The 12006-nt window shown below is 41.6% G+C and overlaps 1 long non-coding RNA gene across 1 annotated transcript; it reads right to left on the reverse strand.

Moving 5' to 3' along the window:
• Window positions 1-977: 977 nt before the first annotated feature.
• LOC145548840 (uncharacterized) lies at window positions 978-10588 on the reverse strand. The gene is made up of 3 exons (XR_014084831.1): window positions 8918-10588; window positions 7875-7968; window positions 978-7737 (listed from the first exon to the last, which is right to left on the reverse strand). It is a non-coding gene; the product is annotated as an uncharacterized LOC145548840 (long non-coding RNA).
• Between the last annotated feature and the right edge of the window lie 1418 nt (window positions 10589-12006).

The raw sequence follows: 12006 nt of genomic DNA on the forward strand, positions 1-12006 counted from the left end.
CTGCTGAGCGACATGGAAAAGCCAACAGCTCCATGTTGAGCTGGACGTTGCATCTTGGTACTAAATTAGCTCTGCAAGCAGGGAAGCATTCACACACAACGCTCAACAAGAACATTTATAAAGGTTCATGTAACAACGGGGTCATTTTAAACTTAGCAAAGCAGCTTGTCTCTTTCGTAGACGGTTGATTTTGCAGGACGCTGCCTCTGCCCACCTTTCTATTACAATCAAGCCCACTGCGCCAATCAAATACAGTCTGCGTGTTATAACTCAGCATGGTGCTGTTAAATGAGATTTTAGCATAAGTGAACCAAGGGCAACTTTAGCTAAGTCCAAGTTTTTGAGAAAGATTTTACTCTATTGTTGGGGCTAAGAAAATATTCTCCAAAAAACACAAACAATTCCAGTTTTGGATTAACAGAAATGTGAATAAATTGACAAACTGTTAAATGATGGTAAAAATATGTTTTACAGTTGACGGAAATGTCCTTACAATTAACAGAAAACATTCTGGTGATTTTCTATCAGGATTTTTTCTCTTTTGTTTTTTTTTCCCTGACATTTTTCTTAGTGTAACATAACAGAACACTGTGACTTCCACTCCCACGAACCAGTTCACACACACTGTTCAAACCGAGAGCACATTAAAGGCAACACACACACACTTAAAAGACCGGGCAGACCTGCAAAACATTACTGTGTACATGGCAAGGAGTAATTACGTTGCTGATTCTATTTGTGTAACAAACAAAAATGGTAAGACTGTTTGTCTTTGTATTATTTCTTCCAGCATTTGAATGTAAATTCAACTTTCTAAAATATTACTTTTCTCAGTTTTTGCTAACAAGATTCCTGACTGGATGCTGATCCTGTGTGTTTGACTCTTGTTTGGCTCGAGGGAGACGGTCACATTCATTATCCAAATTTCAACAATGTGGCAAGTTCTTTTCAGATTCCAGACGAGTTTCATTACCGATAACTCTTTGATGTCTGTGGGGAAAAAAATATATAAATGAATTATCTGCAACACAGTGGTCTTTGATCGCTCAGATGCATAGTGTTCAAATTAAACTGTCTGCAAGTACCGTATACTTTGTTACTGAGACATGAGTCATCCTCAGTTTTTCTCTCTTTCCATGTCTCATTTTTGCCACTTGATGAAAAAACAAAACACATTTAATCTGTTTCTTCTTCCTGTAGTAATTTATTGAAAAGAAAAACAAAGGTCCAGACCACAAATGAAGAAAGAATGACTACGGAAGGATCTGACAAGGAGTGCCCTCATCGCACAGACATTAGCTGCCGCTGAGGTGATTATGGAAACGTTGGTAAGCCAGATTAAATGAATGCAGCTGTGGAAGGATCATGAGTAGGAAAAGGAGAAAGGAGGGGAAAATAGTGAAAAAACAACAAATGTTAACGTGGCATATTGAAACACATATGGTGCACGGAACACCATATGTGACAAATAAGACTAACTCTCGTGGATTGTGACAGTTTATACTCCTCCAATGTTGCAAAGTAAAACAAATCATAGTAAGGAAAGTGACACAAAAGTCTACCGCATGGTCCAACCAAAATTATTTCCAGTTATTGAATATGCACAAGGATATTCATTGGGGCAATAAAAAGGTAACCAGTTTTTAGGTTTAGGGGATAATTACTTATTCATACAGGCAGATCGGTTCGCTTAAAATTGAGCAGCATTGTTAGAAATGATTTTTTTGTATTGAACTAGGTTGTTTGTTTTTTTGACAATAAATCAAAAACAAAATCTGTGAGGAGACAAATACTTTCCCACAGCCCTGTGGTGGGTGTGTTCTCCCTTTAATCAAGTCATTTTAGAAGGTCACTCTTTGATTTAGCTTCAGTGACTTCCTTTGACCTTTTACCTACATGCAACACAGTTATCCGGAGCAATTAACAGCATTCACATTTAATTACCAACTGAGGCCACACCTTCATGTGCAAAGCACTTTGAGTCTGTTAATAAGTCTGCGTTCTCAGTCATTGCCAGAGAACGTTTCCATTTGGCAAATGATGCTTTTGATGTTTTTTTCCCCCACATTTAGTCAAAACTGGGACATACTTAGAACTCTCAGGGTATTGAAGCCAGCATCACAAAATAATTTTAAAAAAAGACGACCAGGTAAAAATGTAAGAATTTTGCTGAATCACATCAAATTATAAAACTTGTGACTTGCATTTATGCAGAGCCACACCTGCCTCTGGATGATATCAGAAAAAGAAGAGCTGACTCTTGTGAATTATCAGCTCGTTCCTTCGTGAACTGTCAGGACGAATTCCTTTGATGGACATGTCATTCTGTTCTGCGCTCTGTCTTGTGAAATGGTTATTTTCAGACTGGACGGTTATATGCACATGCAGAGGCCCTTTTCTTTTCTCACCGCCATGTCTTACTACCCTAGAATGTTAATCACACCATCTGGTCTCTTTTTCTGCTGGTAGATAGACATGATACACGTCAGACCCACGAGTATTACTGTAATTTGTGATAAATAGCTTGAGAGAACAAATAGCACAGACACTGTGTACTGGCACCGTAATGTAACACAGCTGCCTATTTCAAGACTGATTTGAAACATGGCCTCTGTTGCTTTAGGAAAGTGATGTTTGTTTTTAGCTTCATGCGCTATGATAAGACACTCACCATTTTCTAAGACCAAAGTGAAAAACCGCTAAAAAATTTTCCGTCACAGCCTTATTATGGTGTAAACTTTTTTAATTAGATGCCAGAGAAAGGCCGATGAAGGAAAGTAGTTTTATTTTTAGTGGGAGACACAAAAGCAGCATTGACCCTCCCCAACCTGATGTTGCTCTCTAGTGGCCGACTCACTGAAGGAATGCTACAACAATTTGACCTTCTTACAAGGTGAACAAATAGTTATTTTTAAACATTTCTGGTCATGAAAAACGAGGTGTGAAAATCAACAAACCCCATCACTATTATTGCAGTAAGGTAAGCTGTTGCTATTGTTTATTTATTTCAAAGGAAAATATGTACAGAATACGCTAGAGTTAGCCATACAAGCTAGCTAAGCTATACAAGCCAAGTAAGTGGTTCAGAACGAGTATTGAACTGCTTTTATGCAATCAAACATTGTCACAACTAAGGCTGGGAATTAATTATATACATTTAATTTTTCTTTTTTTACATCCAAAGGTTCCAGGTGGACGGTATCTGGAACCGTCCACCACAATCCCTCATATATATATATATATATATATATATATATATATGTCAAAATCACTTTTGGCTCTACATCTGGGACTCCAAATCACGTGAGATGATGTGAACTTGACACAATCAACTGCGGTGTTTGTTGCACTTCGTGAATGCTAATTTCTGGCTAATTGGATCTGCTAACACGTAAGGTGAGAGCATGCACAGCTTTTTGCACAGAAAAGAAACAGATCACCTGATCTTTGCATGTAGAGTGATAATTAGATTGACAGTATCGGGGTTTCATTTCCCTCTTTGTTATCGTGAGATACTTCTGCGTGTCATTAAAAAAAGATCTTAAAAGCATCAACCTCGCAACGTGTTTTTTGTATTTTTATTCCCTTTACGTCCCTGTCAAATGAAGTCTTTACACAGACGAGTCAGTTTCTGCGTGCAGCTGTTTAAATCTCTCCATCCCTGAGACGCAGCCACTCTCTTCCACACAAACCGAGGCTTGAATGCTTCACTATCGAGTCCTGATGAAGGCCAAGTGGATTTGTTTGATGCTGGGAGTCAAAAGAACATCAAAAATAGCTCCCCATGCGCGCCGCAGACGTCCTCTTTGGTTCCGTCTGAGATGGTGAAGAGGCTTAGCGAGCTGAAACGTATGAGATGAAGCGGAGGAGCGAGAAGGGAAGAAGAATGAAGACTGGGGAAAAAAAATAATTGCAGATTTTTCTCAGGGTCAAACTCATAAAGGCTTGCTGAACGTTGTTCCGATTGGACAAGGGGTTACACAGTTTCCACTAGTCCTATAGAGTTCAAATGTATTTAGAAACATTATGTCACAAAACAGAAAAAAAATGGAAAAGTTTTCATTCACAGTGGTGTTGAGGTCTAGAAATTGTGAAGGTCACATTAGGTCACTGTTGAGAAATCGATTCTTCCCTTTTTCACCCAAGACTGGTCAAAAATCTGCTTACGTTTGCATTTTGCTTGTTCTGTAAACTGCACTTTAGTACCTTCTGATTAATCATTACTGAGACAAATTTCCTGCGTTGGGGACACTAAATGGGGTCTTGATCTTGGTCGGTAATAATGCCTGTTTTTAAAACGTCTGATCGACAGCAAAAACACCAAAAGTAATTTTTGTTATTGTAAAATTGGAAATAAATTCAGGCATTATGGTGTTAGAAAGACCAGCTTTAAACCTAGTCCTAAAAGTAGAAACATTTTATACCCTCACAAAAAAAAACAAAAAAAAAACAACTTTGAGCTAATTTTACCGAGGAGGGTTTGAATTAGGCATACACAACTTTGTTTGGGGCAAAGAGATTCTGGAGCTGTGATTTAGTGAACTGCTGTATGCTCTCTGAACAGCCCATCAGATGTATAGAAATAGTAATAATCACCACAAAGCAAGCAGACACACTGTTTTAGATGAATAAATACATGACAATCTGAAGAGAATAGCATTGAATCTTTCCCCCCATGCTCTATTTAAGCATCTGCAGCTGAGATACTGGTGTCATTTTTAACTTTCGTTGTGGATCAGCCCCTCTTCTGTTCTCCCAGAAGCCCCGGCTGTATCCATGTTTACAGCCGCAGGACGGTATAGATGTGTGTGCATCTCTATGTGTGATTCTAGGCAGCTGTTGGAAACCAGCGCAGAGGTTGGGGGTGCGGCTGGGGGAAACAAAAGGGGGCGTGTCCCTGCAGATGATTGGCCCAGTGGGATGGCTCCGGAGTAAGTGACATCACAACTTCATGCCTGACCTAGTTAAAGCGCCCGTGACGTCAGAGCTGTCTCTTTTATTCTGTCTCCCTTGTTTGCTGTCACCCACTTTAAATCTCTTATACAACTCTTTCCCCCCTCAACACACACACACACACACCTCCCTTCCCATATTCCACATGAATATGCACTTTTTTTTCCTCCCCCCACTCCTTTTTATAATCACACTGAGACACAGGAGCAGAGTTAATCAGGGGAATGAGGCAGAGAGGATAGAGGAGAAACATCTACCACTTGCAAATAACCCACTTTCGAGAGATTAAAGCTATCCTGATGAATATTAATGCGCTGGAACTTGGAAAGCAGCGCCGGGCCTAAAGATGTTACAAAACGAGGAGGCAAGCTTCCACCGTATGGACAGAGACGTTCTGCCGCTCACTGTGACTCGGTGCTGCTGTGTTTATTTTTAGTGGATATGTATCAAATTAATATTAGACTGCTACACTGTTCTGTTGCACAAGTAGGTGAAAAATACCACATGCTGCACGAGGCTGCTGCCAACTGTATGTGGACACAATCTACGGCGGTGGGACTGAATTATCTGGAGCTCTCGAGCCTTTTCACATTTTCTCACACTACGTCCACATGATTTGAGATATTTTATTGGGATTTCGTGATACGGGTCAGCACAGAGCAGTACCTAGTTGTGAAGTGAAAAGAACAAGATGTGTGGTTTTCAATCTTTTTTTTTTTTTTTTAGTAAAGCCCATGAATCAATACCATGAAGAATCACCTTAATCTGTAGGGACAGGTGTAAGTTTCTTTACCAGTTTTGCACCTCTAGAGTATAAAATGTTTCCCCGCAGATGGAGAGTTTCTGTAAACTTTTCTTTGCAAAAATTGAGACAGATTCATGATTGAGTTTGGGCCATTCTAGCACAAAAAAGCTCCTCCATTGTCAAGTCTCACTCTAGACGGTTAATGTTTGGTTCGGTTCTAGCCAAGGTGGTTGCGTGTTCCTCACTGTGATGGTGATGTAATTTGTGTACCGTTGAGCGACCGGTTTCTCTGGTCTAACTAAAAACCCAGGTCTCAGTTCAGTTGAGGTGAACTCTGGTGCAGTTCAAATGCATATGTGAACGCCAAGCGAACCAGACACTGCTCCAAAACAAACATTTGTGTCTAGCGCTTGTGGGAGAAATTTTACTTATTTATTTTATTTGGTTTATTTGGTTGGCTTGAAGTTGTTCATAGTCTTTTGTCAACGACAAAAGAGAAATCCTACAACTGCTAAAATCTAAATGTTTGGTTACGTTTTGTAAAGAAGGAAGTTGTGCTCAGTGTCATTGTTTCCTTCAGCAGTTCTTGGTGCAGCGCCACCACAGGTGAGGGGGTGAAACAGGTTTTTCAAAGCGCTTAGTTCATTTGACACAATGCAATGGGAAAGCAAACAGCACCTAGTGAAAATGTGACAAACGTGTCCATTCTATCAAACTGAGTCTACCAGACTTTCAGCTGTGAAAACAGCCTAACGTTCCATCTGAGCTGTTCCTGTGAGAAGCTATATCGCTTAGAGCAGAGAATCTCAGAATGACAACATGATGCTCATTCAGTGTTAAAGCAACTTGTATGTATGATTGGGTTACAGAGTATCATCAGATTTCTCTGTACTGAGCAGATTAACTCTGAGAAGAAACACCTCCAGGGTCACACCTAATCCACAGAAACAGTCAGATCATTCTCCAATCACCCCGCAGTGAGAAAAAAGATGGAGAGATGAGAGAAAGGGGAGAGCGATAAGACGCAAAGGGGATGTTAAAATAAGAAGCATAATGTTGCTGAAACTGAGAACAGGGCTGTAGGAAGTGATAGCTGTAAATCAAAAATGCTCTAGCATGTTTGAAAGGTTACAAAGAGAGAGAGAGATGGAGAGGAGGAAGACAAGCTAACTTCCTCCTTCCCTGCACATCCCCCACCGAGAAACATGAGGCCAAAAGCAGTTGTTGCTCCTCTTTCTCACCTTCCTCCTTTTCTTCTTCTTTGTGTTTTGTCCTCTTTGTGTTTGGTGGACGCCCCATTTCTCTCATTTATATTCACCCCAGCTACAGGGAGAGTCCTGGGGCAACCACTGCACAATTCTAACGTTCAAAACACAAGAAGCTCATGAAGCTCACACCGATACAGCGGGGCTTCACTTTATAGAGTTAAAGTAAGTTCAGTTAATTTAAAAATGTGCAGAGTGCAAAGTTATGTGACGAAACTCCAACTAAGCTGATCAAAAAGACAGGTAATACGCAAAGGTTGACTGAATCTACCTTTGCGTATTACTTGTATTTTGCGTATTACTCTGGTTGTTCTGACAACTTCCAAAGTCTCACCTGTCCTCCCTCCATCATGAATTAACCTCACTGTCCGATGCTTTGCGGATCTTCCTATTGTCAAGCCTCAACCTCAGAAGTAGGACTGAAGGATTCATTCCCATTCCACTTTTTCCCAGTGATTCACCAGCCAGAGTTAAAGGAACACCTCAGACCTCGAGACTTTCCAGATTGCTAAATGAACTTGTTGGACCTTTGTTTCCTGTTGGTGGGTTAGAGGTTTCCCACAACCCATGACAAAAGGAGCCTCAAAAACAATCTTCCTCCATCTAAGGTTGTGACAGAAGCAACATAAGAACAACAAGTGAGGATAGGGTGCTGCGGTGGTGCAGGTGTAAAACCCAACCTACGAATGGCGGCCTCAGTCCTCAACACGGCCGTCACAGGTTTGAGTCCTGACCTGATGACCTTTACAGCACGTCTTCCCCCTCTCTCGTTACCTACATTTAAAAAAACAAACAAAAAAAACACAGTAAGGACAAAAATTCCCAAAGTCACTGAACATTTTGTGATGCAACAACCTTAAGGTCTCATATAGGTCTCATAGGTCTCAGGCGTTATGTTTTACACTGCACACCCAGCCCCAAGGTGGAACATGGCAGTGGCACCATTATGCTGTAGGGATTCATTTCTTCCTCAAGGAACAATGAAGTGCTGAATCCATGTCTTTTCTGCAAAAAAAAGAACTGTTTGTGGTTGCAAAACATTTGAGACTGACCCTAACATACAGACAAAGCTACAATGGCACTTGTGTTCAAATGTCCCAGTTAAAGTTCCGATATAGATCCAATTCCAGAATCTGAGGCAAGACAAGAACATTATTGTTCGCAGACATTCTCCACCCGATCAGACTCGGCTTGCGCATTTTTAACCAAAAAGAACCGGGATCCAGCACGGCGCTGTTTCTCTACAAACACGCAGCCATGCGCCTGCAGCGTCGACTGTTTGGCTTGAAACTGAGCAGATACCCACCTCTGGGATTATTCTTCTCTCCTCCTGATGTGTAACTCAGATTTCACCGTTTTCCTAACCCTCTCTCACACACTAGGACACGCACACACGACAAGTACGCACTCGCCCAATTCGAACTCACACACGCTCTGCCGCTTTTATGTCTCTGTCATTATGCTTTGTTTTTGTTCTTATTTCTCAGATTTCTGTCACATATGTAGACTTTCATTGTGAGAGTTCCCAGCAGAGTCGATAAATCACCCTTGGGGCTTCCGGGCTCCACACACCTCCGGCTCTCCTCCTCCCTCCGTCCCTCCCTCTGTTTCTCAACCATTCTGCAGTCTCGCAATGCTCCTCGCTCGGTTCTCCTCTCTTCCACATCCCTTCGCTTGTTCCCTTCCCCCTCTTCCCATCGCTACGGTGACCTTGCAGTAGCTCAGAGTAAAGCCATTCTTTTATCTCCTCCCTCTCCCCCTGCCGCCTTCTTTACATCGGTTTTCGCCCACCTGGGAGGTTGCGCGACGTGCTGCACGTTCACCATATTTGTGTTGCACCCTATCTATCATCCTGCAGTCAGCATTTATGCAGATGCTTCTGTATTAGTCAGTCCATTTTCAACACAACCTTCACATGGCCCCTTCACCTACATGTCGCCAAATCAATGCTCACCAGTTCAGGTTCAGCTTGCAGTTCAGGAAACGGTTCGACCTTTTGGTGAACGGTTTTATTAGTTTTCTCGCAGAGTATTGACAGTAAGATATCCAATACCGCCCTCACGTCTTTGTGCTTTCCTCAAAACCAAGCTGGATCCATTTCCCTAACCCTCGGTAAGAAAGATGAAGAATTTCTTCAGTTCTGCAACATGAGGTTAGTTTCTTGCTAACCTCATGGGAACCCGTCGGTGCAGGGAAGTGCAGATGTCAGTTTTATGCACTGCTGTGACATACATCACACTATGCTTGTTGTGCAATCTTTCTCTGAGCACCAGCTTGCAAAAGCAGCTTTGAGGGAGTGGCTGTTTTTTTTTTTTCCCCCCCAAGTGGTGCCTTGTTGTGTTTAGCTGCAGAGGAGATAGCAATAGAAGGCTCAGTAATTCTGCTATGTTAAAAGACCAGGAGGTTTTCTGTACTTTGCAATTGTGACGTCAGATTTATGTGAAGATTTTGATTTTTCAAGGTTGTGGCCCATTTCATTTTTAAATGCAATTTTGAGTCGCTTTTTTTTTTTTTTTGGTCTCCAGCTCCTTTTTCTATTTTTTAGCATTTTGAATCACCGGCATGTGAAGCAAACTCTTTACTTTGATCAAGAGCGCAGCACACAAAGTTGAATGGATATAAATACTCTTCCTGCACAAAGTAAATCGTGAATTTGGAGGGTGTGAAAATCTCCGGTTTTATCTACAGAACACCCAAATAAAACGAAGAACATGAAAGAATAAATGTGCAATATTGTAAGTGAATAAAACCCAATTTAAATCAATGATTTAAGACATATTCACAGAGAGTGGAAAAAATTGTGACTTTATGCGTTCCTCACGATGCTCCTGTACCATTAAATACAATCAATATTGTTTTCACCCCTCAGAAACAGATAACATCGTCAGCTGATGCGAACGGATACACTTTCTATTGAAACGGCTTATCTGCAATTACTTTAACAAGCACACTTCACTCCCCGCAGGTGTCTGAATACAGCCCAGCAGGAAGCATCCTGAGAAGGCTATTAGGAATATTTGACTTTCTCTGGTGTTACTAACAGCACTATTAATGGCTTGGCCACTTTGATGTACGCCAGCTGAGCCAGGATGCTTACAGTGCATGGGCTCAGCTGTCACAACCAAATGAATTATAACCATTAATACTTTGACTAAGCCCCCCACCCCCCGTCATTGTACCAGGACGAGCCGACTGCTATGAGACAAGAAATGTTGCCCAGTTTGCACTCAGCAGAAAGTGTGTAAGGAAAGTTATTTTGGTCAATCGATTTTTTTGTGGATGTTGGCAATGTTGCAACAACGCTTTTTGGCAGTAAACTGTATACATTTTCTAAGTCTATTTATTTCCTCTTAAACTGTGGCACATTTGTGAGAAATATGCATTTGTGGGCGGAGCTTGTTCCCGTAAGAGCTCCAGATTCAAAGCCTTTAAGTTCAGCAGAATCTCGTGCTCCTAGTGTGTATCGTCTTGCTATAATTTCTGAAGTTGTCATGCGGCCGTGCTAATGATATGGCAGACGGCCCGCGGGATCTGAGATGTCATCTGATCCGACCCAGTGTGATCTGACATCACCTCGTGTGGGTTCCCTCTAAGGTTTCAAACCTTTCAATTGATTTTTAACCCTTTAACAATGTTTTCACTAGCGTTACTCTGAGAAGTAGCTCATATTATGAGCTCAGCAGATGTTTGCCTATTGTTGCTGGCTAGTCTGAAGGAGCTGAGTGGAGGAGTCGTGGGGGAGCGAGGGCTGCTCTGTGAGGCGGAAGCTCTGAAACTTGGAAACTGCAGCGCAGAGGAGGAGCTGTGTCATTGAAGGAGGGGCTAGGTCCACCCAGGTGTTCAGGACAGCTGAATGGTTGCCATGGAGATTAAAGGATTTCTCAAACATGCATGAAAGGATCAAGGCAACACTCCAAATATGTGGAGTTTTTGATATGGGAATAACATTATAGAATGATGCAAAGCTCAGAAAATTCCATTTTAACACAACACTGCTTCTTTAAAAGACGCTCAATGACTCCAGACTGTTGCAAATATCCCTGTTTTGTCAGGTTAGCTGTGCAGTAAAAGAGCATCCAGCAGTGCAGCAAACAGAGGCCACAGCCCTGCGAGGGTTCGCTCCAACTGTTACACCATTTCCACATTCTTCAGCTTCTCCCCCCCGAGCGAGTGGCCAGAAATCTTTTCCGCTCTTTCTGCCTTCTCTCCATCTGTTGGCTGCCCCTCCATCTGTCCCTGCTCCTCTGTGGCCTGTTCATCCCTGCTTTCATTCTCTCCCCTTCCCCTGTTAATCACAGTTCACCCTGCGAGAAGAGCGCTTCTTATCGACTTAGTTCTCGCCTTTTAGCATGCCTCTTTGATTTTTTTTCCCTCCTTCTCCTGTTTCTTTCTCCAAATTCCAAGGTCCTCCAAAGATTTCTGGCAGCATATTGCATAGCTGTAAGGAGGCGTTTTTCAGGCAGGAGGGTAAAATGTGTTCAAATACTGGACATTTTCTGACAATTGCTCATTATAAAGACTGAATAAAAGCCGAAGCTGAATTCTGTGCTACACTGCGTTGCATAATTCACAATTCAGTATGTGTATTCCGGTCAGAATGTGTATAAATATATGCAGGAGTAAAGTTGTGGTCTGCAGCCTACAAACTGGTTTCCTATGCAACTTTATCCTTGTTTACAACTCAGGAAGTGCCGTTTCCAAAATTATACTCCTAGTTATGTAAGATGGAAAAAGACAGATCTGGGGACATGTATGAACTATGTTTACCTCTTTAAAATGTTCACCTTTTTCGTGTTCATAAGCGCACTTTGCTGTTGTGACCAAGCTGCTGTCAAACTTTATAAAATGGCAAATAGCTTTTATTTCAGTGCATTTATTTAGCAAGTTTAGCTTGTTTTTTTAAAACCGCTATGTCCTGAAAACGCCTCTCCTGAATTTTCAGTCTTATGATGCATTTAAAAACAGTTTTAGTCAAAACACATCGTCACTGTTTTTTGTACTCTCACATTTGGCGCAAGTGATTACATAAATGTAGCACTTGCT

The sequence above is a fragment of the Poecilia reticulata genome, chromosome 18, assembly GCF_904066995.2.
Source record: "Poecilia reticulata chromosome 18, P_reticulata-male-v2, whole genome shotgun sequence".
NCBI lineage: Eukaryota > Metazoa > Chordata > Actinopteri > Cyprinodontiformes > Poeciliidae > Poecilia > Poecilia reticulata.